Genomic DNA, 8,598 nt, shown 5'->3' on the forward strand with positions numbered 1-8,598 from the left:
CGGGAAATATCGGGATCGGCAGATACTCAAAATAAAAAAATCGGAATCGGATCGGGAGCAAAAAAAACATGATTGGGACAACCCTACTCAGTAGTAGAGCTGCACGATTTGGGGAAAAGGTGCGATTTGCGATTAGGTGGACAATATTGCGATTGCGATTGTGCTTGCGATTTAATAAAAAAAGGTTGTGTCATGATGAGTCTACAGGCTTGCTTGGTTATCATGGAGAAAAAACTGAATTGCATGTGCTGACATTGCGATTGCGATATCCTCTTTTGCGATTACGTAATTGCGTGTGCTGACATTGCGATTGCGATTGCGATTGCGATAATCGTGCAGCCCTACTCAGTAGTTATCAAAGTTTTTATTCACATTGCATTTGTGCATTTCAGGTGTCCTGTTGATGAAAGAGCTACTGTTAAATGAACCCCTAAAAATGTCTACTCCTCAAGAAAAGGCGAAATGTGTTTCATGGTTCACTGAAACAAGTTGGATGCGCTATATACGATAGCAAAACTAGAGAACTAAGGTCAAAGTCACGTCCGTCAATTTACGCATGGCACAAGAAATGTATCATGTTGTACATTTTTCATTGTTTGGAAAATTCCTTGGGTATCAAACTTAAGATTTCACAGAGCACATTTACAGAAGATCGGGTTTGTGTTTTGTTGGTGAAAAAAAAAAAAAAAAATTGAAAGAGAAAAGAAAAAGAGAATTTGCCACAGAAAAATGCAGAGATCCTTCATCTATGTTTAGTTTAGTTCAACCCTAATAACAAGAGTCAAACGAATCAACAGCAAAGCTCTAATTTGAACAATATCACCAAAGTCACAGTTCAGAATATTTCTTGTTCATTTCTCTGTTTGAGTAAGAGAAAGTACGACAAGTGTTTGTAAAAGGTTTCTCACTCTGATAAAAAAAGGTGGAACTGGCATCACAGCATTTCTGTGTCTGTTTTTTTTTATAGCTCAAGTCGCACTTGTATTTTTGCTTACAGTTGCGATGTTTCTTTTGACAGAATTTCTCAGCTTAAGTCACACTTTTCGTCCTGTTAAAAAAAAGAAAGACACAAGAGTAGAAGCCTCAAAATAGCCACCTTCTGCTTGTCACAATAAGCCTACTTTGAATTACCCTCTGTTACGCTTGCCTGAAAGCTGCTGTTAATTAAGCACTAATTAAATTGTTGTGTTGGGAAAGACATTTGGCCCCCACGATCTATGTTAAGGGCTTTGGATATGAACATGAATAAATTATCTCGTCTAATGGCTTCCCTTTTAACACCTTTAATTACAGACAAGCTGGCCTAACAGTGGTTTCTGCATAGATGCTTTTTGTACACAACAGTTATTAACAAATATTGATGTTTATTTAACCGCTTTGAGCCGACATAATTGGAAAACCAAGGCCAGGGAAGGATGTCTAACCCTCTTAACCCCAAAAACAAAGCTTCACTTGTACCACTTGGGCTGCAAAATCTGCTCCTTGAAACAGATCAGTGGCTCCAACTCATCTCCAGGTCAATCCCTGAAATGACTTCACAATAAACAAGTCTGCCCGAGCTCTCGCTCACAGTTCAGTCAGAAGGTTACTCAACTGGACAGAGACCGAGCACCATGGGATCAAAAAGACACCAGTCTCACATCAGTGGCCACCCGGATAATGAGTTCATGCAACACTTCAATTAACTTTGTAAACAATATTAAAGGAAGAGTGTCTGTGGGCGCATATCTGAGCCCAAAGATCAACCACCAAAAACACAATTAGGCCTTTGACACCAGACAGTCTCACTCCACACTCACTGGCTCTGCTACCAGTGTCTGGATTGCAGAACAGTTTGTTGCCCCATCAGGCTTTCGTTACACCTGACACCAGCTTAAGACGGAAACCAACATCACTGCAGCAATGTTGACCAGAAGAGAACTGGTGTGTTTGCCACAGAGTCAACAAGCAATGGTCTCCTTTCCATGGCGTTATTTGTTAATATTTGTGTGTCAAGGGTGCGGTCACACTGGCCATCCAAGCCCTGCAGTACTCAAGCATGATGTCCCCCTGCAGCGCCATTCCCTCGCTGTCCAGTACAGTTCGCAGTCACGCCACTGCAACACACATGGTCCGCCTATGTCATGGGGCAGCGCCTGTTTAAAGTAGTGGGGTCTCATCAGAGTCCACACAATGGGGAACACAGAGAACAATGCTACAACTCCAATGACTTTTTGGTTGGTAAACGGGCTGCGAGCAGTTTGAAACTGATCTTGAAAAAGTCTCCCTTCTAGATATATGCCTGATGGTAATCCACACTTTAAAATGAGATTATCAGTGCCAATACTGCTGGTTACAGGTTTTCTTGAATTGCTACTTCTCAGCTTCCCAACCGGGTTAACCAGGACCAGATTGATTTATGGTACGTCTAGGTCTCTATAGCCGTGTTTCCACCAAGCAGACCAGTTCGGTTCATCTCCGTACCGCGCACACATTTTGTGGCGTTCCACTGACTTTTCCCGGGAGCCAGACTGAACCGGTCCGCTCTCGGAAGGTGGAGCTACAACACTGCAGATCGTTGATAGACCAAAAGAATCGTCACTTACCCCGACAGTGGCTGCATTTCTCCTGGCGGCACACAGACCTCTCTGAAACAAAGCTTGATTGCACTTTGTATCAAAGAGGTACATGCCAATCACAGAGTTTGTTTAGTGTGTCACGTTTTTCTTCTTCGTTGGATTTATTAGAAGGATAAACTGTGTCATGCTGCTACAGCGTCACGCTATTTTTTAACAGCTGCGGCTTTCAGCATCTGGCCTACACGCCGCCTACCACGAGAGGGTACAGTTTGCTGTGGAAATGCAAACAGGATCAAGCTTAACTGTGCCAAACCGAGCCAAACCATACTGCACCGAATTGGACTGCTTGGTGGAAACACAGCTTATGACAACACCACGTCGTCAGCTGACAAAGTTTAGAAGAGAGAAGACATAAAATAGAGATCTGTGTTTTTTCTCTGCTAAAAACGATTTCAAAGACTAATTTTGTAGTGATGGTGAACACAGGAGTCGAACTGTTAGACAAAAAAGGACAGGAGAGCAGAAGAAAGCTAAACAGCTAAAGGCTAGCAAGCCTTTACCTCTGGCTGTATCCCTCTATAACACGAGGTCTAAACTGTTTGTGATAATGTTCATTCCAACCCACAGTCAGCAGTTATTCTGCAGTGGTCTGTTCAAACTTGAGAGTCTATCAATAAAATGAAGAGTGAGGTTACGTTAGCTCTGCTTGGTAGATGACTGGCAGGACATAGCTAACCAGGATTTACTGACGTTACACATTACAGACATGTCTTAGAGCACCGGGCTGACAGCTGCGCTAAATATAAACGGCTACTAAACTACTTACAAGTGAAAGTGTTCACTTGTTGTCACGTTAGCCTACAGATACGTCGGCGCACTGGGCAAACATATAGCTGGCTACTACAACGTTTGCTTGATGTCATGTTTCAAACCGTAAAGCTACGAAATTGTACTAATAAATACCTTACCTCAGCCCGTAAAAAGTAAAAAGTTGTCTTCAACAAAGAAAAATTGTTTCAACCTGATCTGCATTTAATTGGGAAACAAACACACACCCTGCTAAAAGTAATTTACCACAGTGTGTCTGGTTTTCCACAGCCCTCTGATATCCCTCTTCTTTTTGCAGTATGGCTTCTGCAGTTAGTAAAAAACATTAATGAAAGTTAAGAAACCATCTTTGATGACTTTAAAGTGTGAAATCATGCCTTGAGAAACGCACAGCCCATTTCTACAATTAGAATCAAAACTCTAAATGAATCACTATGACTCACCGTGGAAGGAGACAGAAGCTAAAATCTAACATCTAACAAATTATGACACGAGACTTCTTGATCTAAAAGACTGCAAAGCAGACATCGCATCCATAAATAGAGTGTTTTTTCTTCTGTGAAGTTATCCGGTGAGCCACACTGCCAGCTTGTTTCATCAAACACTTTCCACTCCAACACCTCCACCCAGTCATGTCCCCTACACCTCTCTGTATAACATTTAATTTACACCTTCAACCTTTTGAAGAAGTTAATGGAGGAAAATTGATTTTAATGCCAGTAGAGAATGGACTCCTCTTGAGGGTTCTTTAAAGGGAGGCTAATTTTGATGGAAAACTATTTAACCATACTCTCTGAAGGGACAAAGCGGGAAGAAAATGAGAAAGGATGATGAAGCTACTTTAACTATCTATTAAAAAGGTGCTTTCCTGACACTGAAAGCATTTGTTGCTGTAGTAATGTGGCTGCGATGAGCTGTTGAGGATTAAATGACCCGTTGCATGTGTGTGGGCATGTATCTGCCACCCAGAAGCCTCCTGCTCCTTTTTTCATAAACAAGCAACTGAAAATAAAAGGAGAATACCGACAGTGTGAGCTGTGAATTACCTGCTGTGGTGTGGGGGCTCACAATGATTCAATGAGGCAGCTCTCCAGGCGTCAGAATAACGGATCACAGGAAAAAAAATAATAAAAGAATAGGAAGGGCTCTCTTCGCCTGCAGCATCGAGGAAAGAACACAGTGTTGTGCTCTATGGAGCTAAAACTCAGGAAGTAAATGTTTGAAAAATATTCAACTGATACAGGAATTTCACTTCTTGACATCACTTTTTTCATGTAGTTGTAAAATATTATCTCTGAAAAATGGTAACTTATTTTCAAGATAATCTGCTGCATTTCAAACCGAGCATCAGAATAGGGAAGAAAGGTGATTTAAGGGACTTTGAACGTAGCATGGTTGTTGGTGCCGGACGAGCTGGTCTGAGTGTTTCAGAAACTGCTGATCTACTGGGATTTTAACCCACAACCATCTCCAGGGTTTACAGAGAATGGTCCCAAAAAGAGAAAATATCCAGTGAGCAGCAGTTCTGTGGGACAAAATGTCTTGTTGATGCCAGAGGTCAGAGGAGAATGGACAGACTGGTTGGAGCTGGTAGAAAGGCAACAGTAACTCAAATAACCACTGGTTACAACCGAGGTCTGCAGAAGAGCATCTCTGAACGCACAACACGTCCAACCTTGAGGCAGATGGGCTACAGCAGCAGAAGACCACACCGGGTGACCCTCCTGTCAGCTAAGAACAGGAAACTGAGGCTACAATTCACACAGCAACACCAAAACTGGACAATAGAAGATTGGAAAAGCGTTGCCTGGTCTGATGAGTCTGGATTTCTGCTCCACATTCAGATGGTAGGGTCAGAATTTGGCGTCAACAACATAAAAGCATGGATCCATCCTGCCTTGTATCAACGGTTCAGGCTGCTGCTGCTGGTGTAATGGTGTGGGGGATATTTTCTTGGCTCACTTTGGGCCCCTTAGTACCAACTGAGCATGGTTTAAAGTCCACAGCCTACCTGAGTATTGTTGCTGACCATGTCCATCCCTTTATGAGCACAGTGTACCCATCTTCTGATGGCTACTTCCAGCAGGATAACGCTCCATGTCATAAAGCTGGAATCATCTCAGACTGGTTTCTTCAACATGACAATGAGTTCCCTGTACTCAAATGGCCTCCACAGTCCCCAGATCTCAATCCAATAGAGCACCTTTGGGATGTGGTGGAACGGGAGATTTTCATCATGGATGTTCAGCCGACAAATCTGCAGCAACTGCGTGATGCTATCATGTCAATGTGATGTAAGGCAGAGGTCAGTGGGCTCCTTGTGCCTTTATCTTTATTCTTTTATTTATTTATTTCCTCTGGAAAACTACAGCAGACATCAGTGACCAGAAAGCCTGTAATTCAAAGTTGCGCAGTACACCTCATCAGAGATTTATACCCATTCACGAGGCTCTCTTTGATTTTTGGTCTAAATAAACACAATTGTGGTAATCGACTGCAACAAGCCTAATATCAATCTGAGGCTTAACTAGTTCATTCACCACTTAACTCATTTGCTTTGTGGATTGATGAAAGCCTTGATAACTACCTATTTACCAACCCCTGCTCCCCGTCTGACACTTGTATCTCCTCTGCATTTATTACCCAGCTTTGTTTTATCATTGATCGTGATTGGTCGATACACCTCAGTAGTTTCTAGCCAGGTACAACCCAATTCAAATCAATCTGCAACAGGAGAAGGAGGATTACACCTCCAACTGTTGACACTGCGGCACAAACTAGCTTCTGATAGCATTATTATGAGATTTTTCTTGTGCCTTAGTCAATTTATGAATGACTTCAAAATGGTAACAATTTAAAAAAAAAAAAAAAGCTAATTGTTGATATTATGGTGAATACCATGATTTTAAGGGTACAGTTCTGATCAATGGGTGGCATCAATCATTTATACAAGCTTTGATTTCATTTCATATCTGTGACATCATTTCATCATTTCTGGGACAAAAAAGTCAATAGACATCAAATCATACAGCATTTACAGTTCTGTACAGCCGGTATCGCTAATGTCCGTAAAATGTGTCACCACATTATATGTAATGTGTATATGTTATTGTTTTGGATAAGATAGCCAAATAACAGGATATTTTAGTGTCCCATATAGGAGGCAGTGTAGCGCTGGGGTTCCTCCACGTATGGACTGTCTTTGATCAGGGGTATCTGCTCCGGAGGACCACTCAGGTGAGACTTGCTCCTGATTGGTCAAAAAAGGGAATCGCTGATGTCAGCAAATCCCCCAAATCCAAACAGCTTGTTTTTTGGACAAAATTTAACATTCACCAGCACTACTAAGAACAGGTTTTGTCATTAAATATCACATTTTGTGGGCTGTGAGGAAAGCCAAAGACCCACAAATTTCACTAAAAAACTTAATAAAGTGATTTTTGCATAATATGGGACCTTTAATTCCTGTAACACCAATCACATCTTGTCTCTTGTAAAGGAAGAAGTACCCAGGATGTGCAGCTTCTGATTACATAAGAGGCATTTTTAAATATAGTATATTTCACTCAGCTGATGAACAAACAAGATCAACCTTTCACTATCTTCCAAAATACGAGACCAAAGAGGCGACATGGAGGAGGTGGAAGGAAAGACGCCTCTTCTTCTTTTATCGCCTGAGAGCAGCAGTGTCGCAGCAAGCTATCACACTCTTAGTCCAATTATTTTAGAAGAGTATGTTTCATTTCTCTCAACCTTCACTTTATTCCTCTGAGATCTCTAATTAGCTGACGTAGTTACAGACTCCACAGGCGATAAGTTAAGCCTTGAAACTGAGTAATGGATGTAAAGAAAGTTAAACCTTTCAGGCAGAGAGTCAGTGACAGCCGACACTGTGACTGATGGTGCTTTAAATGATGCCCATGTACAGGTGGATGTGCTTGTTCAGTTTTTTTATTGACAAGAGGACGATCCAATTAAATGGTGGCTGTTTTCCAGGTGAAATAAAAAGACATAAAAATTCAGCGCTTGTTTCCTAATTCTGCTGTTGTCTGTTTACTGGCGTGGACACTGTTGCTGTTTGGGCGGTGAATGAGCCATGAATATGAAGTTTCTCGGCACCGGTCCCTTCATTACCAGATCGCTGTGCTTCTCATTCCAGCCTTTTCCTCTGGGAGAGCAGGGACCAGCTCTCTGACTGCAGGGCCAGAGTATCAGATGACATTATGCTAATGCCAGGTGCTGTTTACCTGCAAGTGTACATAAAAGCTAACAGCATGGTTCTGTTCAGTTTTTCCTGGATAGCAGGCTTTTAAAATGTTTGCCTTTATTGGACATTGAAGCTGTAAAAAGGCAGACAGGTTGGCTCTTCAAGAAAAAATAATAAAGGGCTTTACCCATCTTAAAACTAGTAGTGTTTTGTGCTACATCACAGTAGGAAAGTTTCAGGTTTGAATCCCAAGCCAGGTAGGAGCCATTCTGTGTGGGGTCTTCATGCTTCCTGGGTGCATGTACTGGTCCTCTCTGAGTATTCAGGCCCCCTCCCACATCCAAAAACATGCTTGTCAGGGTGATTGATGACTAACTGGTGACTCGCTTTGGGTGTTTCTTGCTGAGATAGGTTCCAACCTCCCTTGCTCCGTCAAGATGCTGAACAGGATCAGCATTAAAGATAATAGATGAATATCAATTTTTTAGGCATAGCGCCAGATTGAACTCCTTTGCTAGCCCAATGCAAGTTTTATTTCTCAACCTCCGAGATGCAAATTTATCAGTTTACAATAATGCATGCTTCCTGTTAGACTAATTAAAGACTACTTTACTTAAATTTCTAATGTAAACAAGCCTAAAGGTGCTGTGAGGACTATCCAGAGAAGCTAGTGTTTTTCCAGGAGAAAGACTCTGTTTCTCATGAGCACCAACTGTCACAAGGACTTGACTCTTACCAAGGCTTCTGTCTGTTTTAGGGCAAATGAATGGAGAGCAGATTTTCTTTTCAACTCTACTTTTCTTCGTACAAGACAACTTTTACTGAACACAAAGCGATGAGGTAAAGTATTTATTTATAGTCACGTAGCGACTATATGAGCAACCTTTATAAACTCAGCTTGTATGTAGTTTAGTACCAGGATATACACTCAATGGCCATTAGGTACACCTTGCTAGTACCGGGTTGGACCCCCTTTTGCCTTCAGACCTGCCTTAATCCTTCGTG

This window comes from Halichoeres trimaculatus, unplaced genomic scaffold (assembly GCF_033239565.1).
Source record: "Halichoeres trimaculatus isolate MK-OKI-2021-1 unplaced genomic scaffold, fHalTri1.1 fHalTri1_scaffold_18, whole genome shotgun sequence".
NCBI classification, from domain to species: Eukaryota; Metazoa; Chordata; class Actinopteri; order Labriformes; family Labridae; genus Halichoeres; species Halichoeres trimaculatus.